We start from the raw sequence: 19,186 nt of genomic DNA on the forward strand, positions 1-19,186 counted from the left end.
TTTTTTTTTTGTGCGGTAAATGAAAATTTCAATCATATTGGGACTCAATTGAAGAAATTATTTATGAAACGAGAAGCGAGTGCGAGGTAGTATCTTCAAGTGACCACATAGGCACCACAATGGGAAGTCACTGTAACCTACAAAATATTTATTTTTTCGGGAAATTTTGCCTGACGATTCGGCAAAACTATCACCACTTGGTTTATTTTGATTTCTTTTGAAGAATCAATTCTTAATAATTTCGTAAGTTTGTTATGTTATTTTCTACGTGAGATTTTTTTAATGCTGTCCCTATGCACCGCATAAAAAAAAAGTTAACTGTGTTGCTAAAATTATTTTTGTAGCTGTTCGTGAAGTTTCAAACGATTTTTTTATGCGATTGTTTTTATGCGGTCATTATGCACCGAACAAAACATGTTTGGTTGTATTTCCAAATGTAAGTGTATCTTTGTTTGTCTATCTGTTTGGTTTAAAGTTTATTGGAATAGTCCCTAATTTCGGACTATATGTTTTCAAACAAATCTAATCAAGCAACTTTTATTGCTCTCTAAAAGGCATATTTGTAACGCTTCATTCGAAAATTCAAACTGATTTTTATGTTACATTCAAATTGAGGGAGTTAATGTATAAGAATATATAGTTAAAATATATTTAAATTGTACACCATTGCACAGCTTAGAATAACTACAAAAGCTGAAATTTTCCTGTATTTTTTTTAACAGAAGTAAATACAGAAGGATTACCTTGCGTAGCAAAGAGAAGTAAGCCTTTTCCAATGGAAATTCATTTTCGTTTCGTTCAGCATTGAAAATAAGTTAGTTTCGCACCTATATAAGTGATGTTATTTAATAATTATTAGCGGAGTAAGATGACTCATATCCTAAATGTCGTTTCGGGTTTCAAAAACTATCTTCTCAGCTTGTATGTTTTTCAAATCTTTAATTATCTTATCCACATAAGTTCAAATTACTTCCGTCTCTACAAAACAGTGTTTTCGTAGTTATTGTGCATACATAGGCGACCAAAGAGGGTAGGTCTTCGCATGCCGCCGCATGGTGTGCAAGCTGCGATGTATGCGTATGTCCTGTTTACCCGAACACCCTCGAGCTCCGAGCAGTCACAGCGAAGCAGCAGTGAAGCGGCATGGCGTAACCAGGCTTCAAATCAGAAAAATGATGACTATCTAAAAAAACTGAAGTTATGTAGCTTGTGATTAGTTTATTTAAGACCAGTTTTATTTCTTTAAATATCAATAATATTGCGTAATTCTGACACCATCCACCTACAAACTATGATGGTCTTTTTTGCTTGTTTCTTTTTTAAATTTAAGTTTATAATTATTGAAATTAACAAAGTGCCTTCGGGCAAAGCAGGTATAAGATTGAATCATACATTTATTTTTAATTTCATAACACATGTGATGACTTAGAATTTCTATTTCAATAGGATAAGTATAACATTAAAAAGTTATTTTTTATGGCAATTAGTTATTCTATTAATTTAATCAATTATTTCTTTATGTTTTATCAACAAATGTGCTGACTTAGATTTTCAATTTAAATCGGATAAGTATAACTTTTTATATAATTTTTTTTACAATGTCAATTAGCAAGACAATTAGTTTAACCATTTATAACTTCATATTTGATTGGCAAATGTACCAAATCATTATTAGTTAAGCTTACTCGCTTTATCCAAACGGCTTACCCGCTTTAGGCCTCCTGGTAGGGCAGAGCGGATTTTTCAAGTGTTTGTAATTTTTGATAATAAATAAATGTTGGGTTTGAAATAATAAAAAAAAATCACTTTTTATTTTAAAGTTCAACAAACGTGCTAGGAAATAAAACGGAAATTGTTGCGATAAAAATAAAAAAAGTGCAATTTTCGAGCGTTCTTCGTTAACCTACCCACTTTGAGCCATCCTCTCCTTCGTGTCCAATAATTTTAATTGACTATCTGTATTTCCGGAAGGAAGGAGGTAAAAATGCATAATATAGCAAACTACATTTTTTGATTTGGAAAGCATACACTGTAAAAACGATTTAGAAACGGGTCTGGAAAATAATAGGCGGATGATGTACCCAATTTCTGACAGTAAAAAATCTTGGAAAAACCAGATCTGCTAAAAGTTAGTAACCTTTCTGAAATTATCCTTCAAACATTTTGATGATTAGGAATTTTTCTCTGTTAAAGCCAGGCAGATCTCGGGAACCTTCTAGGAAAATTAAGTGAGTTTACTGTACTTGATTACATTGTTCCTGATTTACCAAGAAAGCTCTAGAAGTATCAGAGCAACCACGGCCAAAGCTAGGCGAGAATGGCAATAAAATATCTAGCATATCCCTTGCTTGCAATTCCTGCTTTGCAAGGGTGCTCATATAGGGGGAAAGGGGGGCTCGAACCCCCCCTCCTTTGAAATTAGAACTTCCTTGCTTTTAGTACTTTTTTCTTTGCAAAAATGTAAAAACATTTCTTCTCCAGCCATTAATGAATAAGTTATTAAAAATGTCAAATTTTAATGACTCTAATCTGTCCTGAAACTAGTTTCCACGGGGAAAATATCCAGCTAAACCACAGGGAAAATATTTGAGCCCCCCTTTGCAACTTTGCATATGGGCGCCCATGCTGCTTTGCAAAGCTGCAGCTGTCCAGTGACTCATTCGCTCCCACTGAGAGCTTAGTTAATCTGGACGGGCCATAGTCCATCTTAAGCAGATACACTTAATAAACACGTTCATTAAATCTTTAAACTGGTAGCTAAAAATATTTTTCACAACAGTGAAAAGTCTTCGTTTGCGCAACTTGTAACAATTCCGCAAACTTCTTTTCGAAGATAACTGATTTTACGGGAAAATAGGTGAAAACCTATGAAATCCCGAAACGTTCCAAAGAAATAACCAGTAACGTTTCGGAATGTTTTTACAGCGTGGTTTGACGTTTGTATGGAAAAATGCATGTAAGGTTTGCACAACTTATTTATGTTGTTTAAAAATTCTGTACTTTATATATTTGTAAAAAAATACTGACAAAGCAAAAGCTAATTAGTTCCCTTCTTTTACAAAGAAAATATATTTATCTTCTCATGGCAATTTCTCAAACAAAAAACCACAAAATGACTCTTATTGGCAAAACCCTTTAATTTGAGCGATTTGTCAAAAACGTCGTTAATCATTAAAAAAAAGGTTTTTTTAGAAAATAAGAAAAAATTGAAAGGGAATGTGCGACTGTAGAGACTTTTGCCCAATGAAAGATAATTATTTTACCTTTTTTAAAGGAAAAAATAAATTACCTATTCTCAACAATTTCTCAAACAGAAAAAACGCTTATTTTGATCTATTGTCAAATGCGGATTTGCTTATATTTCTTATGAATAATGTTTTATAAATTAATAAAAAAAAAGAACTATCGAACCTAATAAAAATGTAAAGGCAATGTACCATTGTACTGAATATTTTACTATGATAACTATTTATTTTACCTGCTTCACGAATAAATTAAAATCGCTTATTTTCAGTAATTTTTCTAACATAAAACAACAAAGCGACTCTGATTAGAAAATATGCTTATTTTGAGCTATTGTAAAATGCGATGTTACTTATTCTTTAAAGAATAATATTTCGTAAATTAAACAGACAAAGATTTAAACTGAGCAAGTAAAAGAGATCATGAAGGATTATAAGAACTATTGTCTACTTTTTTTTAACGATTGAGTTTTTTTCTGTTGAAAAAAGAAACTGCTTTTTACTGAAAAAAACTTCAAAAATAATCTTGTATTCTTTGTTTTTATCGGGTAAATTGGGCTCTTACGTTACAACGTGCGAATGTAAAACGTCTTGTTGATCCACTTTACAGCCTACAAGGGATCATTTTCAAAGATTTTAAAACTTTTTACTTGTAGCAAATTAAATTGATTTTGGTTCTTTTCAGACAGTGTCGTTTCAGAGCTAATATAGCAAATGCTTTAGTTGTGTTCAAATTCTCCAGCGTAATATTTGCTTTTCGTTAGATCATGGATGTTGATGCAATTTCGTGAAATTTTCATTAAATGCCTATAATACTGTGCTCAAATATTGTCCTTTACTTAGGGAATTTGTTTGCTATCAGTACCTGATAATGAAAATAAAGTAACAATCTGTTACCAATGAATATGTTTTGTACTTTTCATAGTTTCTCTTCCTTCAATTAAACCTCTGGAAAAAAAACATCATCTACTTATGTTAAAATGCATAGAAGTGGACGTAAAAACTATAAATATCGTGAGTTGTCGTTTCACAGATATTTACATACACACACACACACACACATTTTTACGGATTTCAAAAAGTGACGACCCCTAGTTTTGTGACACTATGATAAAGTAACGTGTGCCATATTTGAACTCAATTGATCAATAATGCAATAATAAGTTTTATTTTGCTTATTTATTTTTTTTAAGTTAATGAACGACAGTGAGCTGTAATATTCCCAGAAATGTTTTAAAAAAAAGCTGTGTTTTGCAATAATCACAGCACAGGAACTAATGTTCGCGTCGACCTTACAATATATTAAGTGGCTGGTCACAAATTAACTTTCAAATCGACTTCTCGTTGAAATCACATGACTCATTCCAAAATATGTCACACCATGGGTCTTATGAGACCAGTAGCAGATACAAGGGAGGGGGAAGGGGTCATGGGGATCATGACCCCCCTCCTCATCAAAATCTGCCACAATCGTTTGTAATCTGTTTCAAGGCTCATTGCATTTTAGCAGTGAAAATGACTGCTCGAAAAAAAGAAGGAAAAGTCGGAACAAAACTATAAAAAGAAACAGTAAACTAGCCCACCGTATTAGAAGGAAACCCTGTTGAAAAAAGTCGCGTTTGTTAGAAAAGAACTACATATAACAGGGATTTTTTCCGACTCAAGACACCCTTTGAAGAATTAAATTTTGTTTTCAAGGCATCCTAATCTATTTCAATTATGCACGCGCATTGAAAATATGGACAGCTCGTGGCACCTCTCGGCAACCCGGAGTGCCGCGGCACCCATTTTGGAAACCCCTGACCTATAACAAAAACAATGATGCGTTAGGGTGACAAAGCAGTGTAGTCTCTTTTTTTTTTTTTTTTTTTTTTGGACCGTTGAAAAAACTGATTAACCAAAACCGATGGAAACATATCTGGAATTCCTGTATAAGACTCTGAGGCTGCGACGTCTTCGTCAGCCTCCAATTTTCTACAATTGAAATTAATCAGTCGGTGAGTAATTTATAAAGTTCGCGTTATATTTGTGGAACATTTAATTTTTAATTAGATTTCCGCCGCATTTTTTACTATTATTCTAAGTGATGTTTTACTATTATTTAAAGTGATGTTTTTTTTTCTGGATACAAGATGGATGTGTCGAGCATCATGCAAATTCATAATCTAAAATGGGTATGTGACGAGTATTATGCCGATATTGAATCAACCAGGATTTTGTGATCCGAAATTTCCGAAAATTTCGAGTTGTCGTTTCCGAAAAATTTCAGCTTAGGGTAGACCGACCAGTGAGTGAACACCACCCAGTGAATGAACAGCGCGTCATTTTTAAAAAAAAAATAAGCTTCCAAATTTTTTTTTTCTGAATAAATTCACTACAAAAGCGTTTTTTATTGATATTCTAAGCTACCTGACACCTGATTGGTTACTTTGGATACGTATTTTTTTTCCTGGAAAAAATTTGAAATTTTTACTGCCGTGAATCGTTCTTTCTCTCTTTCAAAATAATAAGACTGGTTTCGTGCTAGCAATTATTTTGATACATATTATTTTTATTGATAAATTTTGTTTTTGAACTCTACGAAAGAAAAATTAAGTATACATATTTAGGCTATGGATTTAAATTGTTTCAGTCAAAGCAGAATGCGTAGATTTTCAGGTAGAGGGGTGTTCAGTCACTGGGTACCAAAAATTGCGAAAACGCAGTGAATGAACAATGGCAAAATTTCTTTTGATTTAAAAAGAAATTTGAAATTTCTTTGAGATATTTTCATTTTCGTACTTTTTTGTAATGCAGATAGTTTTATATCCTTATATATTATTTCTGTAGCCTATTTTTGGTTTCTACGCGGGATTTTCCTTGATTCTTGATCTATTTCTTTGATTTACACCTTATTTTAAAGCTTATCGTGCTGGCTACTGACGAAAAATAGACCCACGGTCTAAAAATTGTTTTTTTTTCTGCCAAAAAACCTATTTTAACGAACCTGAATGAGGTTTTCGGTTAAATTTATAACTTTAACTTGTACTATAAAAAACAGAGCTGAATAGCTTGATCGGCAGAGCGTTTGACTGGTAACCAGAAGAATGCGCGTTCGGGCCTATGTCCGGATAATCTGCATCAAAATATTAGAGAAATATCGCGCCTAACATAAACACTTAATAACAAATGTGAGAGAATAGATGAAATGGAAACGCTCCTTGCTGTTATAAAAACTTGATGAAACATGGAGCTAAATTGATTCTTAAAGGTAAGGCTTTTTTTTTAAAAAAACTTTGGTTCCGGTAAGAAAATTAAAGCATAATGTACGCGAAAGTATCAATTTTAAGATTTCAGACTACAATGGAATTATTTTTTGTTCAGAAAAAATAATAAATCGTATATTAAAATATAGATTTTCTAATGAATTTTTGACTCTTTGTACAAATAAAAAAATACTACCTCAATTTGAAGGGTAAACTACATTTTTTTTCTTCTTTTTGTAAAAAACAAATGGCCTATCACATTTTTACTACATTCGAAAAGCTGCGCTTAAAAAAGAGCTTAGTTCTAATTATTTTGTATTTTAACCGTGCTGTTAAATGATGAACAAGTGCTGGCATCTAAGCCATAGTGGTTCAAGCAGCCTGCGAGAACAAATTGTAAAAATGTTCAAAAAAAAAAAAAAAAACACTTCTCTTCAATATCTTATCTTATATATTATTCCCCTCTTATTTTAAAAGTTATCAGGCCGGCTAATGACGAAAAATAGACTGTAGAAAAATCAAGTTTTGGGAAAAGCCCCTTGCTGTTGCAAAACCTTGATGCAGCCTGAAGTTCTTATGCAGATTTTTTAAAGCTAAGTTCTAATACAATTTTCCAAATTTTTGCTTCGCTTTCGGCAAGAAAAAAAATTTAAATTAAGTTGTGTGTGGTTTTTTTTTTATTTATTTAAATAAAGCTTAAAAGCACTGGATTTAGTTGTTCGGTTAAATTGATGAGTTTTTTTTTTTTTTTGGTAGAGCGTTCGGCTATAAACTATTTGAACTTCGGGCAAGCTCGGGCTGTCCGACATAATAGTAAATTTACATTAATATTACGCATTACATGTACTTATAACATACAACAGATAACACACGTAATAAAAATAAATGCAGTGGAAATGCTACTTGGTGTTTCGACTCCTTTTTGCAGGCTACAGTTATCATTCGGATAAGTTGACTTTTAATCGAATGGTGTTCTTCCCTTTTTTTTAAAGCTTTGAATCCATTCAAACCACTCAGCATAATGTAAGCATAAAAAAAGGAATTATATTTACCTCGAGGGAATCCTTTTTGTGCAAAAAACTTTTTCATCTTATGCTGAAATGTAGATTTTTCGCACAGCAGTGTTCGACCTTTTGTGTAAATGGAAAAATACTACGCCAAATTGCAATTACGAGTTTCACCCAGTAAACCTTTAACTATTCGAATACGATGTAAAACATTACAATTATTATCAACTTATTTCGTAGGAATTATTTTCCTACTCCTATGCTTTTGGGCAGGCGGGGAGAATGCATTTTGTCTACGTTCGAAAAATTACACTTAAAAATTGGACTCAGTTCAGTTGGTTTTCGTTTTGAATTTTAAATGTTCGATTAAAAGAAAAACATGTGCGGGCATTTAAGCCGTAACGGTTAAAGCAGCCTGCTATGGGAAATTGTTCAATATTGAAAAATAAAAACACTTATTTTCAGTCGAATTTATTACTTCTCTAGAATGTTTGTTTCAATCGCTAAGTGAGATCTTCCTCATTCTTTAGTCAAATTCCATGTTTTACGAATAATTTTAAATCGTATCATGCTGGCTAATGACAAAACATAGACGCATGATCTTATTTTCTTCTTCTTTTTCTTTTTTTTTGGCAAAAAGCTTTTTTGGTGTTTTTTATTGCGCACTCCTTCGTTGAATAGAATTCGAAAAGGAAGGCGCAATTGCTAGGTTTGTTGGAGTGTCGTGCTGTTAATCAGAATGGCGCCAGTTCGAATCCGTGCCAGTAAATATCTCTTTAATGTTTCTTTTTTTTCCCGTCAGATGCTCACATGGGCAGGGCAGTATTTGCCACAACCTGTTTTTTCACATGCAAAATTACTGTTTTTTCACGAATAATTCAGCCACACTTTTAATGATATTTATGTTTGCATTGAAAATACGTACAACCAAAAGGTGAGCGACTATCAAATTATCACAACGTTGTATTTAACGAGGTTGTATTACTGATGTTTTCAAATTACATGCCTTCTCTTGTCGCTTACTTTTTTCCTTTTACTTTTTTCGGTTCTTCTTCATAATGTTCTTTCTTTGAAATGTTTAAAGAGCGAAATGTCTTATGAAACGATTCGAAGCACAGTGCGGATTTCCGCACGGGTCGACTAGTGCTTATTTATTTATGTATTTCATTACATATTTTATAATTCCTTTATTTTTGTCTTTGTAAACAATGCACTTTTTACTTAGTTTTATCTTTTATCTATCTATATCTCTATCTATATATTAACCTACCTACCTACATCTATCTTTCTATATCTCTCTTGATAGATAGACAGGTAAATAGGGAGATAGAGAAATAAAAAATTATATATGCAAAGAGATAGAATAGATACGTAGATATGTATGTATGTTTGTATGTAGATATATGTATATAAAATAAGAGGTAAATAGATATATAGGTAGATAAATATAGAGATGGATAGCTAGGTAGATAGACTGATATAGAGATAGATAGTAGGTAGATATATAGACAGGTAGATAGACCGATAGATATGGATTGGTGGATAGATAGAGAGATAGGTAGATAGATAGACAGAGAGATAAGTAGATAAATATATAGATAAATTAAGCAGATAGATAGATAAGTAGATAAATTAGTAGATACATAGATCGATAGATAAGTATATAGATAGATAGATAAGTAGTTAGATAGATAGATAAGTAGTTAGATATATAGATAAGTAGATATATAGATAGATAGATAGATAGACAGATAGATATATAGACAGATAAGTAGATAGATAGAAAAATAGATAAGCACATTGATAAACGGGTAAATAGACATAGAGATAGACCGATCGATGTGTAGATAGAAAAATAGATAGAAAGGTATATTGATAGGTATATAAATAGATATACATAGTTATATAGATAGATAGATAGACATATAAGTAGATAGATAGATAAACAGATAGATAGAAAAATAGATAAACACATTGATAAATAGGTAAATAGACATAGAGATAGACCGATAGATGTGTAGATAGAAAAATAAATAGAAAGGTATATTGATAGATGGATATAGATATAAAACGATCAATATAGATCGATAGATATAGATAGTTATATAAATAGATATAGATAGTTATATAGATATAGATAGTTATATAGATAGATAGAGCTCAAAGAAACTTAGTTTATTTTTGAATCAAAATTTATCATGTTCATTCACTGGACCAATTTGTGTTCATTTACTGGTTCGAGGTGTTCATTCACTGGGTCGTTGTGCCATTTTTTCTTTAAACACCTAAAAAAGTCGGAAGCGGTACCATTTAAGTTCCCGCGATTTTTTAGAGATATTTACATAGATCAATTAAAATGTTTTAGCTATCACTATCTGTATAGTATAGAATTTTAAATTACTATGATTTTTAAGAAATGAAATTGTGCTTAACTGTTCATTCACTGGTCGATCTACCCTATATTCTAAAACTAAAAATTATTTTAAAAGATAACTTTTTCAATGATATTTATCAATGATTCCGATGATTTTTGTAAGCATATTTGAAGATATTCTATGATTTCAATGATTTTTGTTCGTATATTTGAAGAGTTTTTTCAAGGGGGGGAGAGGATCGTAGAAGAAACTTTTTGTACGTAAGACTACGTTCTTGAATATGACCCCCCCCCCCAAAACTTGTTCCTGTAATAGGGAATCCTGAAATCCTGTATCCGCCCCTCTATGAGACCTTTATAATTCGGTCATTTTGTTGCTATAACCGTTTAAACTTGCTGTGACATCAGTGGAACTTTGAAGTGACGTGAAACGCTACCACAAAGAAAATGCGTATTTTGTCGTTTATATATGTATTGCTGTTTAATGAAGAATATTCTCTTCTTTATAACCCTGCTTAGACCTGGGCAATTTATTACACAGCATAATCTTAGAGTAAAAATATAAATAGCTAGTCCAATCATTTTGCTTTAAAATTTATCACGTGACTTGGGGTCTTTTATTCAAAAAGTTTTGTTTGTATTTTTACGTAATCCGGTGTAATTAAACGTATGCACTATTTTTGCATATTTTTATATCTCTTTTGGTTATTGCAATACCCTCCGCTTTTAAGTTATAATATTTGAAATAAATTTCCTTCATATACCATTACTTATAGCAAAGCTTTTTTCATTATTTATAGCAAATAAGCGAAATAATTTACACATGTGCTTAATTATCGCCATCAACATCATAACCTTGCTCTTGTTTCCAAGCAAGCTGTTATAAGTAATACTTTCAGAATCATCTGGCAAATACTTTTAGAAACACCTATACAGACAGCACGCATATTAACAAAGAATAAAATGAATGTTATTCAAGTGAAATTCGAAACTTTCAAATATTTCTGGGTAAAGTCGCCTGCTTTAATTTAAATGGAACAGACAAAATTTCGAACGTGTTTCTGAGTTCAGCCTTACGCTACATTTAAATGAACAAGTTCGTTTTGTCACGAATGGTATGGAAAGCTGCGTGATATGTAAATTAGTGTTGTTCAAAATGTTGTACTGCTTTAATATGAGCTTCTGCAGAAGAATTTCTTTTTGAAACTCTTAATTATCTGGCGCTCGAAATGTAAATGATAATTTATCACTGAAATGATATTTTAATTAAAATGTTCCAGAAAACTTGTTCCTTTCACTAGCAGTTAAGTTTTGTAAAGGCTTTATCTTTTAAATAAAGCTTCGAGAGTAAAATTTTTTTATCTTAACAGAACTACTACTTAAACTAAGTTAACGAAAAGTGAATTTTAAACAAATTGTCGAATATTCATTGCTTTTTTATAGACACTTCTCAAATTACAAATCGTTTGCTTTATAAAAAACAGTAAACAAATCAACATTGACAGAATCATTTTTGCATACCACGCATCATGCAATGGCTAAATATATTTATACAGGTATCTAAACGCAGGATTAACTTGTTAATGCAGTCTTAGAAGAGAATTACGCAGTCAACCAATACGCGGGAACACTCTGCCACGTGTCCGTTAAAATCTAAAAATAGAATTATTATGCTGTGAAGACTGATGAAATGCTCTACTTCGACAGAAATATGAGGTGTGGCATTGTCATGTAAAAGGAAAACACCATTACTGAACATGTCAACGTGTTTTCGGTTTTATAAAACGAACCATGGCTGGCACTCATAACGAAAACCAAATAATTCGAACTAGCCACAAGTCGGCGTACAATAAAATGCCAAGCTTGTCGGAGAAAAACTTTGCAGAAAAATCACTAATTTATTTATGTGCAACCAAATTCTGTCAAAATATAAGATTAGAATTTATTTACAAAACTTATTGATCACCAAATACAATTGATAGATCAACACATTATGCATATCATTTAATCAAAAAAAAACTAAATTTGGACCTAAGTGAGAAAAACAATTACAAAATCTTATTTCTATTTTTTTTTAATGCTAGATATAAGGTATACAATGAGCTCGATTTCTGAAAGTTTGTCATTAAATTACTGTTTGCATAAAAAGTTTTTTTTCCCAAAAAGTTTCTGCCTGCTTTTGTTGTCAAAAATATTAATACACACACACACACACACACATATATATAAATATATATATATATATATATATATATATATATATATATATATATATATATATATATATATATATATATATATATATATATATATATATATATATATATATATATATATATATATATATATATATATATATATATATATCGTTCATTTGGAAGAAGAGTGCCACAATACGAAGAAATGACATTTTACAGGATAAGCGTTTGAAGTCGAACTCTTTAGGCAATTTGAATTTAAAAAGTAGGTTTGCTGTGCTCTACAATGGTTAATATTAGAACAAAAATTTTTCATTATTTTCCAAAGGAGATAACGTCCTTTGAAGCCCTTTAAGCGAAAAAAAAAGAAAATTAAAAATTTCGTATTGTTTCACTTTTTTCCGAACGAACAATATAAGCTGCAAATTATATTTATTTCAATTTTTTTTTGTAATTATATAATAAATAATACATTTTGTAATTAAATTGTTATTAAATAACTTAAGTTATTTAATAACAGAGCGTCTGCTTATTTACTAGCAATTACCTTTGGTTTTTATAATCAGCAAATTTATTTTCACATTAATGCGTTAGAATAACATTTTTAAAGATTGAGAGGTAAAAATGTTCCATTAATGAAAAATAACTTGTAGAGTAACTTTAACAGAAATAATCTGTACTTTGAAAGCAAATCTTTTAAGTGCATTGCTGAAGCGCATTACATATTGGTAAAGTATTAATGTAAGTTAAGTATTTTGAACTAACTCATCACCAACTTTTTTTTCATATATTTTTTTTTATTCCACCAGTTTTCCTTTTAAAATGTTTGTAGTGAAAAGAGATTCTCTCCAATTTTTAAAAAAAAAGATATTTCGTAAATTCCCGTAAGTATAAAAAGCTTGCATTTAATTTCATAAATAAGATCTTTAATTCAAAGTTTTAATATAGTCTATGATGGAAAATAAATTACAGATACAAACTACTTTTAGTTCCTTTAAATATTGCTTTCCAAACTGTTTTAAACATTTTACACTTAGAATGATGTGCATGACATTCTTTTTTTTTATTAGTAAAAAAAGGACATATACTTAAAACGTGACTCCTTTAAAAACTTGAATTGATTTCTTTCAAATTTAATAAGTGTATCGGAAATTAAACATTTTTTTTTCTCAATTCAACATGGATTTTTCTGAAATGGTTATCACGTCTTCAGTTCAAAATTTAAGCAAACATTAATTATGGAAGCGAAGATGTCACATTTATTTATCTAGTAATAATGGTGATACTAATATCTTTGCTACAAGACCATTTTTTTTTTTTTTGTAATGAGAAAGACTAATATTACAATAATAGCTGCTTTTACTTAGAACGTTTTATAGATTTTTATGAAGTTTTTAAAGACTGAAAGTTGTGACTGAATATCGTCTCACGTAAACCTGTCAGACTTTCTTCAGAAAAGCATTTTCATGATACCCTAAGAATAACAAAAGTATAAAACACAAATCGCAGCAACAATTCTATTATTAATCATTCTACACACAAAAACATGTTCAAACAATTTGTTAAATCAAGTCCACTTTTGAAAATTCCAGTTTCCTAGAACTGAAGAAAAATTCGTTCCAAGAAAATTTATTTTAGCAAAGGACATTTTAAAAGAAAGACTCAAACTATAACAAAAGAAAATTGAATTCAATACAGTAACACCATTTATAACAGCAGGTTATTACATTGAATTGTTTCGAGAATTTCTGAACTATCATTTTAAATTAATTATATTAACGCGATGTATCATTTTATTATATATTACACATTGATTATAGCTGATTGGCCTACATTGCTTTTAGTAGCACTTTTAGCAGTTGGTTTTACTGAATTATATTTAAAACGGAAAAAAATGTAGTTTGGAGTAGAATTTTAAAAAGAATTTTTAATTGAAATATTGCTAAAGTTAGGAAAACATTCTTAAAATTTACTATAAAAACGTAAATAGTGAAGTGTTAAATTTCTGTACCTATAAAGTAAAGAGTACGTCTCTGTACGTAGGGATTGGTTAGCGTGTTCATCGTTGCTGGGTCAGGAGTAAAGGTGTAAAATACCAATAGTAAATTCAGAAATTTACTTTTCCACACCCAGAATTTCTCACTTCGTTGTTGAATCAGGACCTTAGTCTCTGTGCTCTTGAAGAAATTCCTAATTCAATACGTAGGTTTTGTATCCAAAAACCATGTTAGCAAAATATTGGATGTTTCCGTGTTATGTGGTATGATGGACAAATCAAAATGCTGCGATTGGTATTTTTTTATAAACAATGATTAGCGAGTCAAAAGTAAAATTCCTTTTTGTAATATTATTGCAAATGTTTAAAGTATTTAAACGATACATATGTCTTTACTCAATATATATTAATACTTGCTGTATTTACTAAAAATATAAAATATCCTGCATCAAAACTCAAATTTTATAATTTAGAAAAAAAAAATAACATAATTTTTAAGATGCTTTCTAAAGCTCAAAGCCGAGTCACAAGAGTAGGTATAATTTAAAAATTGTGCTTCTCAAAAATTGATCAAAATCCGCTATAAAAGAATCTATCTTCTTCTTATATTTAATTTTATTCCTTTTCCTATGCAATAAATCAGAGGTCGCTTCCCACAGTTCAAGGGGAAAATGCATCGGGAGATGTTACCACGTTTCAGTGGGATACTTTTGTTTTTCAAAAATCTGAAAAGAAACAAGCCACAATTTTAAGTTCTGATATCAAAATGGTTAAACTTTATTATTTAAAAAAAGAAGAAAAATTGCCTACTTGATTTAGGGGAGGATGGCCCAAAGCGGGTAGGTCTCCAAATGCGGATAGGCCTTCGTATGCCTAATACCCACGATGTGTAAGCGACGATGCATACGTATGTCGTGTTTACACGATCAACCCAGAGTTTTTATCAGTCCCCCCCCCCCAGCCCCAGACAGTACAACTTTGTCTTTTGGATGTCCAAATGATGTCTTTTCCGGACTTCGTCAAAAACGAGCTAATGTGAGCATCATATGACTTTCTTTTACTAAAATTTAATGTCATTTTCTCATTATTGGCAGTTTTAATGTGATTCAATAGTTTGCTCTCTAAATATCACCAACAGTGGCCAAATTAAAGCCAGATTTAAAAAAAAAGTCAAATTTGTCACCAAGTTGGCGATAAAACTTAGCGGCAAAAGGCTTGGCGATATATCGAAAAGTCTTTGCCAAATTATAACACCACTTCAATTAGTATTGAAATTAACAATGATTTCCCCCAAAAAGGTTTAAAAGATCCCTTTAGGAACATCCGAATGCAACCAAAAGGAAAGGTGTACAACTAGACCCCACTAGGAGTCTACGTACCAAATTTCAACTTTCTAAAACATTCCGTTCTTGAGTTATCGACATACATACGCACATACGCACATATACATACGTAAATACAGATGTCACGAGAAAACTTGTTGTAATTAACTCGGGAATCGTCAAAATGGTTATTTCGCTTGTCTATACGTTTTTAGGCACTTATCCACGTGTGGTCGAGTCGAAAAAAAGCTCAACATTTATTCGGGGGTGAGCAAAATGGAAATTAAGATCGATTTTTTAATGAAAATTTTTTCTCGAATACAATACATCATTTTCTGTAAAAGGAAGTAAAAAGAACAGCGTTCTTTCTCAGAACAGTACTCATTTTCTCAGAAATGAGGAAACCTATTCAAGTCATAAAATGTATTTATTTGCTGTAGTGCATTGGCAAGGATGTTTTTCCTATTGGTGGCACCATAATTTGCCATATGTTTGTGTACGCAATATTTTTTCCTAACATTCTTTGGATAGCAATAGCGAAATTTTTCTGTGACTTACTCTTAGTCGTGAATCGGCAATTTATTATTATTAATCGGCAATTATTTTTATGCCGGGCAGTTTGATGTAGTGAAATTTCGATAATAATGATGAAACTCGATTCGTACATGTTGAAATTTCTTCATTGCAAATTTGACTTTTACTTTCTTTGAAATATTTTTACTACAGAGAAATCTCTAAGGATAATTTTTTTTTGAAAACATGAAAATACCCCCTCAACGCTTTTAGAGGAGCGATTTTTTTTTAAGAATACAATACTGGAACTATGAATACCGTATAGGAATCAACCCCACAAACAAATGCGAACTTTCCAATCATGAAGATGGCAGATAAAGAAGAGATGTTTACTATTTCGATTTTTAACATTTAGAGTGACATTTTATCTTTAAACGCAGCAAAAACGTGAAGAAAAAAATTAATTCCAACCGTTTTATTTTTGTAAAGAAATTTTCATGATGCTAAATAGTTATAAACTTCAGAATATGAAATTTCGCCTTATGAAACATGTAACGATATAGTATCCTATTCAAATTCATAATCTTCTGCTAACGGAAAAACTGGGAGAATTGGGGGGTGGGCTGAAACCCTTTAGCCTTCTCTAATCAGTAAATATACGTTCAGTCACATTGTGAAAGAAAAAATTGCCTCATTTTGGGAACTTCTATCTTTTGGGGTTAATTTGTTATTCTGGTTTCTATTCCAGAGAATTCTCTGGAATTAAGTATTACTGCAGTTTGTATTTTACAGTTCAGATAGAAAAGCTGAGAAAGATATTTGATTTCAAATAAAACTGCCTTTCAACTGAAGGATTGATTTTTATTTTCACATTGAACACTTTAGTTATCACTTATTTTATAATGTAGTAATTTGAATTAAACGTAATACAAAAAAAAAAGTTTAAATGCCTATTAGGCAGATACCAAATACCACATTTTTGTGTATTTTCACTTACGTGCTAAATCCAATTTTGCCAAGCAGTTTGCGGGTTATCTCAGTTTTAATTAGAGATAAACTGCGTTCAAAGTGAAACTGCTGTCTCCGAATACCTAGGCGAACCTTTTGGTATTTGCGCGTAAAGTAATTTATAGCAGAGTGGAAAGATGTGTAATAAACTATTCCCGAAAAGCAATATTTTATCCAATTCAGTTTGTACACATTTTTAAAAAGCCTTGAAACTGAAATGGTACAAAAAAGATAATACTTTTTTACATGAAAATAAAATGTCTCAAATATTTAAAGCTAAAAAACGCTTTCTTGTTTCCAAGGGGAAAAAAAAGGAAATCTTGATAATGCACTTTGCAGAAAGTCAAATTTAATATTCACAACATGCGGCTACAAAATAAAAAGTTTTTGTGAAAAACTACCGCAATTAATGGTGTTATGAGCACACAGGAATGCTCAATCACGTTTTTGGTTCCTCCTATTTACTCTTGGACCATAAGAACGTAAAACTCCCAAAGAATATTTTGAAGATTTTGTTACTTGTGTAGAATAAGGTAGTTCTATATACTGAATGAGAACAATAGTAAAACATCTAAGTACAGTTTCACAGATTTGGATGAGTAAGTTAACCGGATTATCCGGATAATTTGAATAAAAAGGAAAACAAATCTTTATCTTAGCTGACTTACCGTGCTTTGTGATTAAAAAGACTTAAAATTGTTTCATATATACATAGAATTTGTTTACAGAACATTAAAAAATCCATATATTTAAGGTAAAAATCGATGCACTGTCATGTGTTTCTAACACATGGACGTTTCAATGAAGCGAGTTGAACAAACACTTTACCTTTAAAACTTCAAATTAAAATGTACACTTCAATTCCGTTAGTAGCTCAGATGAGCATAATTCATTGCACAATCTGTACTAGAGCTGTGCTATTAATTAAAATAAAAGGTACTTGATTTGTCATACTTATTATGCGTTTTCAAAACCTTAACTTTAAAAAGTTTCGTTAGATAAGTGTATTTTTTTAATGAAAAATTTGATTCGGATTACCCGGAAGTTGGAAGCAATGAGGGATAATAAACAAGTTCTTACTTCATTCTTATTTTTCAATACAGCTGTCTCCATTTAACCTGAAAAACCTCTAGTTTTGCAGCTGTTAGCCCTACGAGCGTACTTCTAATTGAAAAAAACGGTCGAAAGAAAGTTCGAATCAAAAATGAAAATTAGTGAAAAAAAAATTAAACTTTTCATAAGAACACTAGATCTGCTAGTTTACATCTATTGAATTTAAAAAATATCACCATTGAATGTTAATTTTTAACACAAAAAATGAAAAATTTGCCATCAAATATTAAGGAGGTATTCGAGTTCAAATTTAAAGGGGCCATGTAAAAGATAAGATTAGAACTTGTCATCCATTCAGAAGAATGACAGATTTTCGAAGTAAAAAAAAAAAACATTTATATATTGCATTGCTATTAAAAAAATGAATAACGATACGTTGAAGAAACGATATGCTATGATAAGCAAAGACACACTAAAAAGCTCGTAAAATTTAAAAGCAAAAACAGACTCTTTGCAGACATACAATTGTAATCCCTTGTTAGCCGCTATATTTTTACAGCTACTTCCCACTATTATTTCTGCTGTTTAAAAAAGATACAAGTAAATTTTTACACATCAGTAAAAGTACGTGCATTTAAAATTTATGTTTTCTTTTTTTCAACTAATCGCACTTAAGCTTACTTTACATCTTATTTTTTATCATACAGAAAACTTTCTCAAAATCATTCAAAGAGCTGTTTTAATTATTTATTCAGGCAGCGGAAAATGATTTTCCTCCCTTATAAAGACAGACCACAAGTGTAAAATTTACTGAAATTACAAGAATGTGGTGAGACTTAAAACCGTAAAACTTAATGAAATCAACACAAATGAGCATTTCCTTTATTCATTAATCCTTTTAGTAAAACCTAAAAGGTATTCCATTTACCTGAATAAATATTAAACATAATTCAGAGAAACACATTTTAATGATATTAATGACTTGTCCTAACCACTAAGTGCTTAACCAAAATACGAATTGTGAAAATGTGAAGTTGTAATTTGATTTTTATTTTTCAAAGTATATTTCATCATATAAGTGCTTTTAAATTCAACAACTTTAAATTAAGAATGAGTGCTTTTTTGAACAAAAAAAGAAGTGTTTTTCCCCCTACGCTTTTTAAGTAAGCACAGATTATTATTACTGCTTTTAAGTACAAAATATGAAAAACCTAGTTATAAAACAGAT

The sequence above is a fragment of the Uloborus diversus genome, chromosome 7 (assembly GCF_026930045.1).
Source record: "Uloborus diversus isolate 005 chromosome 7, Udiv.v.3.1, whole genome shotgun sequence".
Classification (NCBI taxonomy): Eukaryota; Metazoa; Arthropoda; class Arachnida; order Araneae; family Uloboridae; genus Uloborus; species Uloborus diversus.